The 18,415-nt window shown below is 33.7% G+C and overlaps 1 long non-coding RNA gene across 2 annotated transcripts; it reads right to left on the reverse strand.

Moving 5' to 3' along the window:
* Nucleotides 1–9,010: 9,010 nt before the first annotated feature.
* On the reverse strand, nucleotides 9,011–12,059 carry LOC103501568 (uncharacterized). 2 transcript variants are annotated; one of them, XR_007817362.1, is made up of 3 exons: nucleotides 11,598–11,747; nucleotides 10,353–11,126; nucleotides 9,011–9,707 (listed from the first exon to the last, which is right to left on the reverse strand). It is a non-coding gene; the product is annotated as an uncharacterized LOC103501568 (long non-coding RNA). The 2 variants fall into 2 exon arrangements; XR_007817361.1 differs by having other exon boundaries at nucleotides 9,011–11,126; nucleotides 11,598–12,059.
* Between the last annotated feature and the right edge of the window lie 6,356 nt (nucleotides 12,060–18,415).

Below are 18,415 nucleotides of genomic sequence, written 5' to 3' on the forward strand. Positions count from 1 at the left end.
TCTTAAGGATTGATTTCAAGGGTCGAAAAATGTGGTGTCATACCCTCTTTTGCCTCGAGAGGAGTTCAATTACAATGAAACTATAACTTATTGTTCATTAGAGGGAGCAATGATACTTAAGGAGTTAGATGTAACTATAGGGACAAAACGATAATTTTTGGCCTAGTTGTATTTACGAGCAATTTGTAAAGGGTCATTGCACTGTTTAGATGAGATATAATATTGTTTGAATTTATATTAATTTTTTTTAGTTAATATAAATTTAGTTAATAGAATAACTCCTTTGGGAGTTCTTCCATGTTAGTCGAGGGAGGAAGTTATTTGATAACTGCCCCATCCATCCCTCTTAAATGATTAAGATATATAGAGAGAGTAATTATTTTTCACTTATCTCTAGGTTTTTCACGATATCTCTCTGCAAACCTCTACAAATCTCTCCTTAAAAAATAGAAAGTTTTTTTTCCCTTCACTAAAAACAATATCACAGAAGTCCACACCTCTTGGTGTGATTCTAACCTTGAGAATAACAAGGAAGGCTTTGGTGGTGTTCTTTATATAGCGAGGAATCTACAAAAGTTAGATTTTTTTCTCCGTTCCTTCTTTGAAAAGCATGCTAATAGGTTTGTTTTTTAAATATTATTTTGTATTCTCTATTTTGTGTTTATTTTTTCAAATTGAATTTCAATTGCACGACGCTCACATGTTTCTGCTATGGAAATCTCATTCCTTTACTCATAACATGCAAGTGTTGGTGTTGCAGCAAGTATGAGGTGGCAAAATTGCCATGCAAAGTGCGGTATATTAAGGTTAGTTCATTTGAGGGGAGCTTATATTTTCCTCATGCGTTTCCTCTCAAACCAATTAAAAACGTTTCGTAAACGAGTTTAGTTTTTAAGATAAGGTTGCAGACGAAGGAGGAACAAGGAAGGTGGTGTTTGAGTTCAAGGAAGAAGAGAAGGTCAGAATTCAAAGGAATTTAAGCAGTGTGGAGTCTTTGGAAGCTACAAATTGCTTCTCTTTGCATCTAAAGCTGACATTTTGAGTTAAGATAGTTGAGACAATTTTAAGTAAGTTTGAAGAAGGAACTTTTTTTTTATTTTTTATTTTGATGACTAGATTAAAAGTTATGAGAGTTTGAAGTCGGAAGAGAATAGACGTTTTGAGTGACTGTATGTGCGCGCATGCTGCCTGTCGTCCATACCTAGCCACTAGCTGTGCCAAGACACCATTTTTGGGCTATTTGGTGTTTTTTTAGACTTTTTAGCTGAGTTTTGATATTTTTTATTTTAGAGAATTAAAATGGATTTAAATTCTCTAATTTCAGGACAAGAAGAGATTGGAAAAATCTACAAAACAAGGAATTAACATCCATCTGTGAGTGACAAAATGAATTTAAAAGTGATTTCTAAACATGTTTTATCAAGTATATATATGTTTAAAGCACATGCTTTGGGTTAACTTATTTAAGAATTACACCTGATTTATATCCATGATTTTTAAAGCATGAATTTAGAATGTTTTTGTGCTAAGTAATTGAGTTTAAAGATTATTGAGCAAAGTTTGACTTAGAAACTTATGATTTACTGAATGCAAGAGTTATTTACAATATGTCACTTGAGTTAAAAGCATGAGATGTTTTAGTCTATGCCATAGATATTCTAAGATATATAAAAATCCTATAAGGGAGATTTTTGTGTGCACAAAGGTCCTTTGATGTGGGATGTAGTAGATGTCTAGAGTTTCTATCACTACACTAGGTTAGAGATTATCGAAGTATTTCTGTAATCTAATAATTAGTAATTAATGAAATTCAAATTCGATTCCCCATTTTTCCTAATCAAAATATATCTTGTTAATTTTTAAAATGAAGGTTTGGAAAATGACATTTGTCTCTGTTAACGCTAAAATTTTTAGCCAAACGGTGTCCTTCAAATGCTATGTTTCTTTGTATTACCAATTTCCGTCAAGTGGTTTTTGGAAAGTAACTCATTTGAATGTATGCATATAGTATGAAGTTATGAGATTTTACCCATAATTTTTCGTGGTTTTAATTAAAATAAAATATTGTTTCTGTTGTAAACAAATCAACCTTATTTTCATTTTTCCTACATTTGCTTGTTTATCGTATTATTTTTTATACAATTTTCTGAAATTAGCATTTAGAAAGCAAAAATTCATATGCAAGATTTGCAGAAAGAAACAAATAAATTCATAATTATATTAATTTAATTAGTAAAAAAGTGTTAAAATCACTGCAAGAAGATCACATCTAAATGAAAGTGATTTTGAGAACATGAAAGTATAAATAAGTAAGGATTGAAAATTGAAAATTACTGCCTATATCAATGAGGTATATTTTCCTTTTGATGACTTAATCATAGAAATTCAAAATTAGGTGGGATTAGCTTAGAGCAACATTCTATTCGTGGGTGGCCTCCTAAAATCATAAAGGAGAGTTGAGACTATCGGATGTTAAATTTAGATTTCAAATTTTTGTTTGAACCCTCAACAAGGGAATGCTGAGATTATCATTTATCAAATCCATATTTCAAATCATCTTTAGAATCTTGAATTTGGAGTGTTATATTAACAAAATATTTCAAATTAAACGAAAATTCACTACAAGAAATCTGGCCTTTAATGTCAGTTTAAAACCGACATTAAAGGCCTTTAATGTCACTTGGCGACCGACATCTTTGTAAGCGTTATTAAAGGCCTTTAATGTCGGTTGGGCTTTAATGTCGGTTATAAACCGACATCTTTGAAGGTGTTATTGAAGGTCTTTAATGTCGGTTCATCTTTAATGTCGGTTTATAACCGACATTAAAGCTGTCTTTAATGTCGTTTTTAAACCGACATTAAAGATGTCTTTAATGTCGCTTATGACACATCTTTAATGTCGTTTTTCCACCGACATTAAAGACACATTTAATGTCGTTTTTAAACCGACATTAAAGACACATTTAATGTCGTTTTTAAACCGACAATAAAGACACATTTAATGTCGTTTTTATACCCATGTTAAAGATACATTTCATGTCATATTTATAATAGTTTTTATGACGGCAAAACCGATATTATTTGAGTCTAATTACGTCCAGAAATGTTCGTCATCGTATATTGTAAAAAATAAAAAAATGGCTTGCACACTGGCTATAATGCCTACTACTCAATGCACACAATAATACCTAAAATTCCAGCAATGCACACAATAATACCTAGTTCACCTGCAATGCACACAATAATACCTAAAATTCCAGCCTACACTTCCATATAGAACTACAACAAATACACATCATCCAACACTTACATATAATCACATATCAATAAACACAACTATATTCAACACTATAAGTCCAACTACTCCAAATCCTCCAATATATCCACTTATATATATAATCACACATATCAAACAACACATCCTGCCATCCATGGAAAACCAATAATAAACACCTACAATGCATAAGATCCAACACTAAAATACGAGCACACTTTTCCACACTTCCATATAGTACTACAGCAAATACGATCATCCAACACCTAAAATATCAGCACACCTTTCCACCCTTCTACATAGTATTACAACAAATAAAATCATCCAACTCCTAATCACATATTTAAATAAACAACCAACAACTGTAAGTGAAAACTCAAAAATATAAAGATAATATATAAGATCGTGATTTATAAACACAATAGAAAGTTCCTTCACTAACTAAAACTAACAAGTTCTATATAACCCTAAATCTTATTCTCTGTATTCCAATCAGGTTTCAAACTATAATCATGTAAAATGAAAAGACAAAAAATAATAACAAAAGATATATCTGAAATTAATGTTGAGCATACATGAAAAATTTCAAATAATACGTAATGGCATGTCAAAAGTTTGCATTAACTTGTTACACTATGTTCTGAAATCAAGAAAGACAATACACAATCAAGAGCAGAGTGAATAAGAACAAGGATTTAACTGGTTCAGCTGCATATGGTCTGCATCCACAGTGCAATTAGATCTACACCTCCACTATTACAAAATTTTTGAAGATCAATTACACTGATGTAAATCCTCTTGACTTTGTTACTTCAATTACATAACTAATTTACCAAGTTAGAACGCACCAGCTCACCAGAAAATACTAGACTAGTTGCTTTATCAAAAGAAAAATCATTGTTGGTTATACATAAGTCTCCAATCGGTTCTAATGACCATATAGTTTGTGTCCCTTCACTCCTTTTATTTATTCTTACAAGAATACACTTTCTAAGTCTCAAGTTAAGCTTGACTTTCATGTTAATATGCATTTGCTGCACTAAAAAATACTGATCTAAAGGATCATTTGATCGAGCTTAAATAATTATTTGATTAAATTCCTTTTTAGAAATGAGATTTTTATGAACACCTTGACCGTCCCACCCAATTTCAAAGGTACGAAGTAAGAAATTTTTTTTTAGATATGCTAAAGGGTATTATGTGTCTCTACATTCCTACTTTATTGCTGATTTTATAAGAACTTCTTGCAACTACAGCAGTGTTATAGCTTTATTTTCTCCATTCATTTTCCCGCCTAAGTTAAGCTAATTCTAAAGAGAATAGTTTTTTGATTCCTTTCTATGAACCCAGTAGAAAGTAAGAACTTCCAGTTTGGCGAAGATTTTAACATAGCACAACTTCTCGAAATCAAATACAAGAAGCTGTCATCTACCAAAACATAGCACAACCTGGTTGCCTACCTGTCACTACACCTCATCTACCAAATACAAGAAGCTTGTACTAAATCGAAATCAAAAAGCATGAAAAAAATCGAAATCAAGCCATTTCATCCTTATTTACAGCCATTTCATCCTTATTTGCAACTCCAACCATTTCATCCTTATTTACAGCAATCTAAATCGAAATCAAAAAACATGAAAAAAAATCGAAATCAAGCCATTTCATCCTTATTTACAGCCATTTCATCCTTATTTGCAACTCCAGCCATTTCATCCTTATTTACAGCAATCTAAATCGAAATCAAAAAACATGAAAAAAAATCGAAATCAAGCCATTTCATCCTTATTTGCAACTCCAGCCATTTCATCCTTATTTACAGCAATCTAAATCGAAATCAAAAAACATGCTAAAAACCCCAAATTAAAAAAATCGCGACCACTTGAAAGAAGATGGAAATTTTACCGTCGTTGCTGTGAATGTGAGAGGGAGAATGAGAATGTGAGAGGAAGACACAGACGAGCGGATGAGTTTCTTTAGAAGGAGAGAAATGCGGTCGAATTTGATTCCAAGGTTGGGTGAACAGAACAACAATGGTGGCGGCGATAGAAATGATGGCGGCGATAAAAATGATGGTAGCGATACAAATGGTGGCGGCGATAAAAATGGTGGCGTCGATCGGAGAAGAAATGGAGAGGAGTCGTTCGTCTGAGGGAGATGGTCGAATACATTTGGCGAAATGGCGTTGAGTATAGCAGACGGTCGAAAAGGATAAAGTAAGAGAGAGAATGTTATTTTTCACAAAAAAAATTATTAAAAAAAATTAAATGGACCTTTAATGTCGGTGGAAAACCGACATTAAAGTGTCTAATTTTTTCACAAAATAAAAAAATTAAAATTAAAATTTAAATGGACCTTTAATGTCGGTTTTCAAAATGGCGGACCTTTAATGTCGTTTTAAAACCGACATTAAAGCTTAGTCTTTAATGTCGGTGGAGAACCGACATTAAAGGTCCGCCTTTTCAAAACCGACATTAATGTTCTTTTTCCATTTTTCCCAAGCGACATTAAAACCTATATTTCTTCTAGTGATTAGAAAATATTATGCTGAAAAGGGTTTTCCATGGGAAAATTCTTTTTACTTTTTTTATTTTTTAATGAATTAGAAACTTAAAATTTGAGCATTGATTTTTGGGTGTTTAATTTAAGTGGGAAAGAAGAGAGTGAAGTTGGAGGAGGGGAAGAGAGAAAGCAGGAAGAAGATGAAGTGGGAAAAGAAAACGAGGATAGGAGGAACAAATGCCTTCCTTTTAATTTAATTTATTTTTTATTTTATAAATGACCATTATCGATTAGTATGCTTAATCGTCGTAGCCACATATCAACTCATTAATCATCTAACATTTATGTCATGTGTATCAAATATTCAATCTTAACGATCATGTCTGACTGATTATGTAACCTACTTTATGCTTGCCAAATTATCTATAAAGGGTGACATTTGGTAGAGATTTAAGATACACTAATATCGGAGAGATTTCCAAATAATTTGGAAAAAAATGGAACTTTTTTAGAATGGTAATTTCTTAATTTTCTTATTAATTTTTTTTATTTTCTTATTTATTTATTTATATATTATATATTATTTTATTTTATTATTTTAATATTATAATTTCTCGATTTCTATATTGAGGGTGTGCCTCGTCTTCACACGATGTTATCAAAATTTCTTGTTTCTTTTGCCAGCTAGCTTCATGTTTAGTCTAATTTAGTGTAAAAGACCAATTTTGAATATAGTTTTTTTTTTTACCAAAATTGAACCTTTTAAAATCATATTTTAACGCTAATTTTTTTTTACATGATATCAGTTGTAAATTATTATTTTCTTGTAATTTTAGTACTAGGTCATACCCTCAACTTATTATTTTATTTTACTCTTACAAGTAAAATTTATTAAAAAAATTAGCATAGTTCAGCTAGTTCATAAATCTATTTTTAAGATAAAAGAGAAATAAATACTTTTATAACAGATGAAAAAATGTTGAGAAACAAAATAGTAGTATTCTCTCCATAATTTAGGGATACTAAAGGGATGTTTGTTCATAGTTATTTTTAGGAGTTGAGTTTAGTCGATAATTATTATAGTGGAGAGTAATTATAAAAGTTAATACGAATAATGAAGTGAGAAATATAAGTTAACACAAATAACGAGATGAGAAATGTGAGATACACGAATAACGTAATAATAAACCTCATCAATTGTTGGTAAATCCAAATAGTATATGATTTTTTTTATCCACCCGCTCATCTCAATTACATGTTGGTTGCCAAATGCCCCTAAAAGAAACTGGCGGAGCCCAATTTACCAAACAACACAAACATTACTCATATTAATTTATCTTAATGAAAAATTCTTGATGATTTGATCATTCTGGGAGAAATTATTGTAATAACAATATTGGTGAAATATATCAAAACTTCAGGTTGTATCAATACTTATTATTGACCGAATTTAAAATTTTATTATGCTTTTGTAAATGACTTGGTTTATTTTGCTATATTTAAAAATGACTCTATAACAAATTGGATTAAAATATTTATAAATCATAGTAATATTTCAAATTGATAAAATTTAAAATTTTGCTAAAATAATTTTTCTTAGAAAAAGAAATAATTTTTTTAATTTAATTTATTGTCACCGCCAATATAAGAAATGTATCGTTTTTGGTTAAAAAAGAAAAACTAATTAATTCCAGCGCTATATGAGTATAACATTTTTCTTAAAAACTTCGAGTTATATCCACACATTTAATTCAACCCCTTTAATAAAAACCTATAATCTCCGAATTTTGTAAAACTCACTCTTCTTTTAAGACCATTAAATAGGCTACATACTGTATTAAGCCATGGAAGGGAATAAAAAGCTTTTAGAAAGGTGAGTGGCAACTACCAAATGACGTACAATATAATTTCAAAAATAATAATTTCAGCCTCATAATTTTAATATTTGTTTATCTTAGTTTGTACACTTTCAAAAATATTTGTTTTCGTTCGGTACTTTTTAACCCTTTTCATTTTGGTCCCTTCGCAATTAAAAATTGACCATTTTCTTCCATTTATTTTTATTTTTTTTATCTCATTTCGTCAATAACCACTCTAACATGACACTTCAATAAATTTCTTGATATAAATTTGTTTTAAAAGATTTTCATTGTATACAAAATGAGATTCAAAAAGATTTTTTTTAGAAGTACAAATGTCAAAATAAACAAAAATTAAAAGTAAAAAAAATCAAAATGAACCCATGCTAAAAGTACAAAGTCTAAACTAATATTTTAGTATATAGTTTTGTTTCATGCTATAGTATTTCTTTTTTTATTTGTAGTATGTTACCAAATGCATAAACTTTTGAAACGTACAAGAATTTGAAAGTGTCGAAAAGAGAAGAGAATAACTTGGAAAATAGAGCAAAACATAAATGTTAAAACAAACATAGAAAGAGACAAAGGGTTCAACAATAAGAAAATTATCTGCTTAGATTAGCTAGATAGGGAAAGAAAGCAAAAACAAACCTTTTACTTGACGCATTTGATAAGAACCAATGGATAAGATAACAAAAGAAAGCTACCTGTAACTGCAAAGCTTTTTGCTAAATCATGCAATATTATACTACGTGTCACATTCACATTAACTAGTATAATAATGCATAGATTTGGGGTATTAGGGATGCTCAAACACAGTCACATTTCTACACCTAAAATGACTACTTGTGATAGAAACCCAACGAAGCTATTAATCATTCTCATAACCTTTCTGTGTTTCAACAACATAATTGCTAAGAATGAGTGGATCAGTGATGCCACTACTGACCAAACTGGGAAGATATGGGCACTTCTGATTGCTGGCTCCAATGGCTATGATAATTACAGACACCAGGTACCCTTCTTGTATCATTTCAATTATACAAACTATACATAAAATTATTTGATGAAGTTAGCATAATATAGCTGACAATTAAGAAGCATAAACAACTTTAGTTTGGCTCGAGTTTTCGTGTTGGACACATAAATACTCTTAGACCTATTGGACATGTATCAAACATACACTTCTCGGTGCAATAGACGTGTTAGACACTAGTTGAGATTCAATATTTGTTAAACATGCATAAAACATTGTTTTACATCCGTATCCATCAAACTAATTTTTTAAGCAAATAAATGCAACTCTTAACTTTGAACTCTTTCTACCATAAAAATGATATGTATTTTAATAAATGTGTCTTCATGCTTGTCTCCTAGATTTAAAGAAAATGACACATCATCATGTCTTGTATTCATAACCGGCTTCTTAGATTTACAATATATATAATGCAACAAACTCATTGAATAATTATTCCAACCACTCGCTCTCCTACTAATAAATAGTAACGACCTTCTTCTTTTTTATATAAAAAACCAAAAACCTAGGCGGATGTATGCCACGCATATCAAATACTGAAAAAGGGTGGAATCCCTGATGAAAACATAATAGTTTTCATGTACGATGATATTGCATTTCATCCGAGCAATCCAAGGCCAGGAATCATTATCAACAAACCAGATGGAAATGATGTTTACCATGGAGTTCCCAAGGACTATACAGGAAAGCATGTGAATGCAGTCAACTTTTATGCTGCCATATTGGGAAACAAGTCTGCTCTGACTGGAGGAAGTGGTAAGGTTATTCATAGTGGCCCTCAGGATCATATTTTCATCTACTACTCCGACCATGGTGCTGCTGGGATGCTCGGTAATAAGTTTATACTTACTACTACTTTTCGCCTCAACAAATTAAGGGTCTGTTTGGATTGATTCTCTAAATCCTTAGAAAATACAATTCAAACTGGTCAACCTTGAACTTCCTTAACTTCCTTATTAAATTTGGCTGTATTTTGTTCCACATGATTGCAGGAATGCCTGAAGGCGATTATATTTTTGTCAACGATCTAATAGATGTGCTGAAAAGGAAACATAAAGCCAAGAATTACAAAAGCATGGTACTAAAATATGGAATATAGATCATAGAACAATAATTACGAAGTTCAAACTGTATATCAAAGTTACAATTAGTTAACATAAAAATTCAGGTAATATATGTGGAAGCATGTGAGTCCGGGAGTATGTTTGAAGGAGTACTTCCAGAAAACATAAAGATATATGCAACAACGGCATCAAATGCAACAGAGGATAGTTGGGCAACATATTGTCCTAAGCAGTCTCATCGTTCTCCCAAAGACTATAACACTTGCCTTGGAGATTTGTTCAGCGTCGCTTGGATGGAAGACAGGCAATATTTTATTTCAACACCTTTTATCTATATTAAAGAATTGATATAATTAAATTAACTCATCCCTTTAAGCTTTTGAGTTCGGTTGTATTTTAAGTTTTTAACATAGTATGCATCCAAGTTCGAGTTCCTATATTCAGGCCCTTGTAACATCGGTTTCAAGTCTACATAGTCATTCTCTAATCATCTTAAATAAATCTGTGTTGTGCCATAATGCGCAGTGACAAGCATGATTTGAGCAAAGAAACTTTGAACCAACAATATCATGCGGTAAGCTTCCTAATTCTTAAATGAACTCAATCTTCTTAAATCGCACCACTAATAAACATTTCCTTGTACATTTCCAAACTGCAGGTTCGAAGAAGAACTTTTGTTGATAAGTCTGGCTATGGTTCTCATGTAATGTTGTATGGGAACAAAAGGATCGGCAATGATTTCCTTGACACCTTTCTTGGTAATAGCCCTGATTATGACAACTATAAATACTCTGTTCAGAGTCCTCAAACTATTTCATCGCTGTCAAAATTGTCATCAAATTCAGTAAGCCAGCGCGATGCTAGTCTCATTCATTATCAGTACAAGGTATGATTTATCCAACAACGTATATATTCAATTATGTTCCAATCTACTGCATAGTCTAAGTGTCTAGACTTTTGCTTTGAACAGTTTCAAGAAGCTCCATTTGGGTCTAGAGAAAAGATGGAGGCTAGAGAACAGTTAGAGGATGAAATTTTCAAAAGAAGGCATGCTGACAATAGTATAAATAGCATTGGCAAACTTCTGTTTGGACAAGCAAGGAGCTCAGAAATACTTCACAATGTTAGGGCGCAAGGGCAATCCCTGGTTGATGATTGGCACTGCTTCAAGACATTTGTAAGTCCTATTTTTCAACTCCAAACTTATTTTATACCATCAGAAACTTTGTCAATGCAATAATCTCTATAATACAGGTAAAAATCTATGAGAAACACTGCAACAGAATGTCCAGCTATGGGATGAAATACACACGAGCTATAGCCAATATATGCAATGCTGGGATTACAATGCACCAAATGGATCAGGCCTGTCTCCAAACTTGCCTTGGTAAAACCTGAAGTGGGAATAATTTCTAATATTGTTAACCTGCCAATCTAGGCACCCAGTGTTTATGTACGTATACAGAATTTGTAATGCAAATAATAAACTAATAATATTAATCTTGAACTGGAACCGTCGATCATTTCGAACTTTCTTTGCTAACACCCAAGCAAACTATCTACTCAAAAATCTTCTTTCAACCCCAGACAACAAATGCAATTGTAGCTCATTCAGAGGGAAAGAATCCGTATAAAGTTTGCTTTGGATCAGTATGGCAATGTGGGTGGTTTAATCAGACTTTATGAACAGAAAATTCTAAGTGGACGTAATTAAACAAATCATTAGATCTTTTTCAGCAAACTACGAGAAATTAAGCATAACAATTTCAACCACTGTGTTTTAAAACTAAATAAGAAAGATTAGCAATAATACGAACTTAAGGAATTTAGTCGGAGAAGAAACGGGGTGCTTCAAAGAGAACGACCTTTTTGCCGGTGGCGAGGAAGTGTACAGATTCTTGCGGGAGCTTATAGTCCTCGTCGAAGTAGTAGGCTGATGCCCCGTCCGGCAACGTATCCCCAACGGAAACCGGAGCCGGCTTTGATTTGGATGCATCGCCGGCGGCATCTAGTGGGAAGGGGATTTTGTACGGAAGGCCTCCAAATGAGATGTGACCGGGGATGCAAATTCTAACCAGTATTGTCTAATGATCAGTGTCTTGCGAAATTACTAAATACCCCCATCTGCCCGCAAGGCTAGTTTGCTGTGAAGTTCTCTCATTTCCATTTCTCGTCCTTAGTTACGTGTTCTCGCTTAATCGTAATATCCAAATTCCTCACTTTATCTACTTTTCGCTCTTCAATAATTTTTTGTTCCCCTTTCTCGTTCTAAATATCTCTTTCTTGTTTTTTATTCTCGTACCTAAATATTATTTCTTGCTCATAAATAATTTCTCGTTCCTCTTTCTCATTTCAAGTACCTATTTCTCGTTTCTTTGTTCATATTTTTATTTCTCTTTCTAGCTTATATAGAATGAAGAAAACTTTAGAAAATGGAGAAGAGAAAGTGAGAACAAGAAATAAAGCATAAACATGGAAGAAGAAGAAGAAGAAGATGCAAAAAAAGAAAAAAAAAAAAAAAGAAAGAAGAAGAAAGAAGAAAACAAAAAAAAATAAAGAACAAACGAGAAAAAACAGCTGCAAAATGAGGAAGGAAGAAAGAAAAAAGAGTTAAAGTGTAATTTCATAGGATAATGGCATTTATTTTTTAACTTGAGACTACTTCTCATTTTAGGCCCTTTAAAGAGAGCTATCTATACAATTATTCCTAGTGGAAACTATGAAGATTAAAAAGAGAAATTACAAGGATTTTGTACGGATGGCCTCCAAAAGGAGGTCTAGATGATATTTGGCCCACAATCCAAATTCTAGTGAGTAGTGACCTTCTTATGATGCCAGTCGTCTATGAATTGACTAAAATAACCTCATCTACACTTAAGGCAATTCTGCTACAAACTTCTTATCTTTTGTATTTCTCGCTTCTTGTTCTTGTCCTTTGCTACTCGTTCTCACTCAACGTAATACTCAAATTTTCCACCACTTGCATTTTTCTCGCTCGTGAACAAACTTTTCATTTCTCTTTCGTTCCAAGTATGTCACACCCCTTCCCAGAACCATCACTTACTGATCCCAAAAGAGGGTGCAAGGGTTGACAAGCACTACCATATGTTAACAACACTTACCGACCGACTAAGACTAACTATCACTATAAGAACCTGAGGGACTCCCGATGCAATAAAACGTCGGGAAAAGTGATAAAAACGTCGGGAAAAGATATCTCGACGTCGTTTCCTGCGTCGAGACCATCGTCGGAAGAAATGCGTCTAGAGAAGTATTCTCGATGCATCACCAACAAGGCATCGGGAATAACTTTATCCCTACGCCTAATTTGCTGACACGTGTCATGCGTCGGGAATAGTAATTCTCGATGTGATCATTTTCGACGTCCCTTTGTGCATCGAGAATGATTTATCCCGACGTACTTATAGCCGACGTCAGATGTTCGTCGGGAAAAACTATCCCCGACGTGTCGTGTGCAACTTATTCCCCACGTTGTTTGCGTCAGGAATTCCTTTTTATATGTATTTTTCTTAATATTTAAATTTTTATTTTTTCCCTAAAATATTTTTCTCAAACAATTTCTCTATTTTGGATTAAATTAAAGGAAATTCAAAATAAATTAGTAAATTACGAAATACAAACACAAATTAAACAAAAAAATTTAATATTGATAATACGAAGAAGTTCAAAAAACATAATAGCGTTCATAATACAAAAATTATAGTATTCAAAATACAAAGAAATGCAAAGAAAGTCATACGTCTCCTAAAGAGCCTCGTATACGCCACTCTACACTGCGGATCCTACAATGATACAAAAGTAGTTAAGTTTAGTACATATATCCATATCGTCACTATATACTATCATTACAAAAACTTAAGAATAATAGAGACATATATATATATACTGCAAAGCTAGGGATCATGTGGTGGTCCTTGCTGTGCCCGAGTCAAGTCTTGTATCAGTTTTCGCATTTGTTCCACTTCTGAAGCTAACGCTTGGTGATTTTTATCTGGCATTTCAGTCCGTTCCAAAGCTTCATTAAGTTTAGCTTATAATTCAATCTCTTTTTCTGTGGACTGCGAACGTGACGTCGTGGAACTGCTCGCCCTGATGTCGTGGAACATGACGTCTTGTGGACCTTTAGCTTCGGTCCCCAACCAAGGCCATTTGAGTAGCCTGGTCGTCTATCCAACACCTGATCGCATATCTCATCCCCAAAGAGCGATTGACTACCCTCTAGGGTAGATTGGGACTAGAATTCCAACATTTGATTCAACAACAAATTTAAAAACTAAGTTAGGTAACGCAAAAAGAGGATAATTAATAAGGACATAAGTGTTGCTTCAATAACTTACATGTGCATCCTCTATAGTCTGCGACACGAACGTCCCGACTCAAACGTGTGTTTTCCAGAACAACTCTACACGATCGACCAACTCTTCTTTTTTTCTTAGCGAGCTCGTGCTGTCATTGTAGAAACGACTTTGACCCTCTGCTATGGTTGTAAGGCTACCCTTATCTAGCAGCCTTGTTTGTTCGTGATTGCTCCTGCATAAAAACAATTATATTGTTTAGTTCTTATACATATTAAAAGTTGAAATCATAACTAATCATGACAAGTGGTTCAATTGTTCATCTGGAATGTACGGCTCATGTAGTGGTCGTAGAGGAAGTGTCAATTCTTATCATGTCCCACCAATAGGTTGGGTGGGTTCGCACGAGCCTCATCGGGGTCATTGTACTTTTTGAAGTGTCTGTGATAATCAGCCCGGAACTCTTTAAGCGTACCGAGCATCTAATGCTCAACAAATCTATTCATTGCTTGATCATTGAAATCAAGCACAAAAAACCATTACACATTACAAAAATAACACATTAGATTGGTTAACTTAGATATGTTTCAAATGAAATCATAAATGTGTAGTGGACTTAATTACCTGGACATGACGACCTCAATGTATTCTCTGCCAACGTCTGCCCACTTAAGGTAAGGACGGGAAATGTCTTTCGTACGCACACCCCTATCGTCTGGCTGAAGCGAACGACGTGCGAGGAAATTATAATTGCTACCATTTTTTGAGCCATCTAGGTAAAAAACTTGATGTGCCTAAGTCGTAAAAATTACAGGTTCCTTCGCATACAAAAAATGGGACGTGTTGATAGATTTGTATCCTAATTCAACGTGTGTTCTTTGACTTTTGTTTACATTCGTGTCATACCACTGACACTTAAATAGCCATACATTTCTTCCCAACAGATATTGTACGTTCAACACTTTGTCTAAAATACTGTAGAAATTATTGTCGTCACTCCCACTTCAATCGCTTTCACCAATGACCATCAGTCCACTATTTTGTGTAGTATGTCGAAAATCAAGTTCAGACATGTGAAATCTCTGCCCACCCACGATGCATCCATTATAACAACGAACGTCAAATGATGGTTCCATGGCAAGTGAGAAGAAATGGTCAGATAGATTTATAGACTTGCGTAGTTCTAACACCTGAAATGAATGTGACAACGATTATAGACATTTCACGTGCTTAAATACGTTAGTGCATGCTTACATGTCATACTAAAACTTGCTATATACCTATGCTCGAAATCATTCAGAGAATGCCCATTCATGTCTTTTATACAAATCCATAGAATTTTGAGCATGTCGGCGTATTAGCCTCAAATGTTTCCTGACGGGGATGAGGATGAGTTTAATTTTTGTAAGAACAATGTATAACAAATATCTAAGAATTACGAAGAAGAGGAATGCTTAGTTTCGATACTCCGATATTTCGTCTACATTGTTCAGTATGTACCAATGGAAGAGTCGTTTCTTTTCCTATGATATAGTGCGTACACTTGACGCACCTAAAGGTCGTATTTTCTGCTTGAAAATTTCAAAGTCACCAATTACCTCGTCCTCTACAATGGTATCATCATTTCACTCATCTCTTGTGAATTGAGTCTCTATACCACTTAGGTAACATGAACAAAAGGTGTTTGATTCATTCATCACATACGTTTCTACAATTGACCCCTCAGGACGTGCTTTATTTCTAACATACTTTTTTAAAATGCGTAGATTTCTTTCAATGGGATTCAACTGTAAGAAACCAGACCAGTAACCTTCGTTTCATATGGTAAGTGAACGATAAGGTGTACCATAATGCTAAAGAAGGCAGATGGAAATATTCTTTCCAACTTACAAAGTATGATCATGATATCTGCTTGCAATCTGTCCAAATCACTTACTCTTATCATTCTGGCACACAAGTCACGAAAAAATTACATAATTCAGTAATAGCAGTGTACACGTTTTTTTTTGGTAAAAATGCTCGAATACCAATAGGTAGCAATCGATGTAATAAAACATGACAATCATACGTTTTGAGTCCTGATATTTTTCCCTCTCTTTCATGCACACATCTCGATATATTAGAAACAAATCCATTGGGAAACTTAACTGATTTCAGGAACTTGCAAAACTCAACTCATTCACTACTAGTCAACATATAGCTCGCGTGTGGCTTGACCAATCGGTTACCAACTTCTAAAAGGTGTAAATCCTTTCTTATCTTCAGATCTTGTAGGTCCAACTGAGCATTCATGGTATCCTTGATTTTCCCTTTGATGTTCAACAACGTACCAACCAAATTGTCACAAACATTCTTTTCAATGTGCATTACGTCAAGTTTGTGATGTAACAGTAGTCTTGACTGGAGAAGCCCTACACTCTATTTCTCCATTGTATAGCCTACTTCTATGCCACACGTGTTTCTCTGGAAGATAGAGTCTATGTCCTATGAAAGATATTCTACCTCGTATCCCGAAGGACGATCTATCACCCATGGATATAGGACATGTCTGATACCCCTTTGTACTCCACCCTGATAGGTCACCATACACCGGAAAGTCATTAATCATCCACAACAAGGCTGCATATAGCTGAAAGAACTGACCTGTAAGAGAGTCATACGTACGCACCCCGAAAGTCCATAATTCTTTCAATTCCTCAATCAATGGTTAGAGATACACATCGATATCCCTACTAAGAGATCTAAGACCGGGTATGAGCAGTGACAAGAAGAAATTTGTCTCTTTCATGCATTTTCATGGTGGAAAATTGTAAGGAAGTAACACAATAGGTCACATATTGTACGAGGTACTCATTTGACCAAATGGGTTAAACCCATCTAAAGCCAAGCCCAAACGCACGTTCTGTGGATCAGAAGAAAAATCACGAAATTCAAAATCAAAGTACTTCCACCCCTCTACATCAGCTAGATGTCTCAACACATCAATTGTTTCAACACGTTTATCCCTATGTCATCTCATGTCAACAGACCCTTCCTGCGATACAAACAAATGTTGTAATCTCAGTACCAAAGGAAAATTACGCAATACCTTATGCGAAATTTTTTCCCTCTATTATGATTAACCTTGTATCGAGTCTCGCCACATGTAGGACAATGTTGCAAATCAGCAAACTCTTTCTAATACAATACACATTCATACTTGCACACGTGGATAATCTTGTATCCTAAGCCCAAGTCACAAAGTTTTCGTTTTGCTTCATAAAATGAACTAGGGATAGTACTACTACACATTGGAAACGCTGCTCTTAAGAGTTCTAACAATATGTCGAACAACTTGTTACTCCAACCATTTAGAATCTTCACATGCATCAACTTAACCAAAAAATTCAACGACGAAAATTCAAAACAACTAGGGTACAACTCATTACGTGCTTCATTCAATAAGTCATGAAATATGTTTGTTTTATCTTGATCTATATCTACCCCAGTATTCATGGTATTTCATCTTCCAAACAACGTTCCTCTGTTTCCTCTTTCTATTCAACCGAGACTTGTAAATCATTTAGCATACAAAACATATCATCTTCTTCATTAAATTGTCTACTACTAGTTCCTTCATAAAAAGGGTTATTATTAGTTCATTCCTCAAAGTTTTGTGTACCTCTAAAGCTTAATGACTCTCCATGATACACCCATTTTGTGTAGTAGGGGAATATTCTAATTGCCAGTAGATGTCGTTCCACACCTTCTAATGAGCTCCAATTTAAATTAATACATCTCTTGCATGGACACCTTAATCGTTCGTAGGCATCAACGTGAAACTTGACAAATTCTAAAAATTGGGTCACTCTCTCTCTATACTCAAGGAAGAACTTATTCCTAAGTTTCATCAAATCCTTGTCCATCATTTAAGTCCCTAAAACATAAATAGGTTTGATTAGAAACATATCTCTTTCTTTTCACATCCATAACTTACTCCCCTAAATTTTCACTATTTTTCACTAATATACAATCTCTCAAAATTTTTACTAAAACTAACTTCAAACTACAAAAGCTACCATAACTGTAGGATAGCCAACGCAACCAATTATTAACAACAAAATACTTCAATCGTCGCATCTTACCCATCCCTTCCAACAACGCTACCTTACAAACTATCCTACTACCACTCCTTGAAACCATCTCAAATATAAACAAATTCAAAACAAAAAAGGCTACCATAACTGCAGGATAGTCATCCCAAATCAACAAAAAAGTTATTCAACACAAAGAGGCTATCATAACTCACAATAGCCAAAACAAATCTTAACACATATTACAGAATTTTTAATGCAAACAAATTCGATTGGCCCTCTCAAATTTTCAAT

This window comes from Cucumis melo, chromosome 2 (assembly GCF_025177605.1).
Source record: "Cucumis melo cultivar AY chromosome 2, USDA_Cmelo_AY_1.0, whole genome shotgun sequence".
Classification (NCBI taxonomy): Eukaryota; Viridiplantae; Streptophyta; class Magnoliopsida; order Cucurbitales; family Cucurbitaceae; genus Cucumis; species Cucumis melo.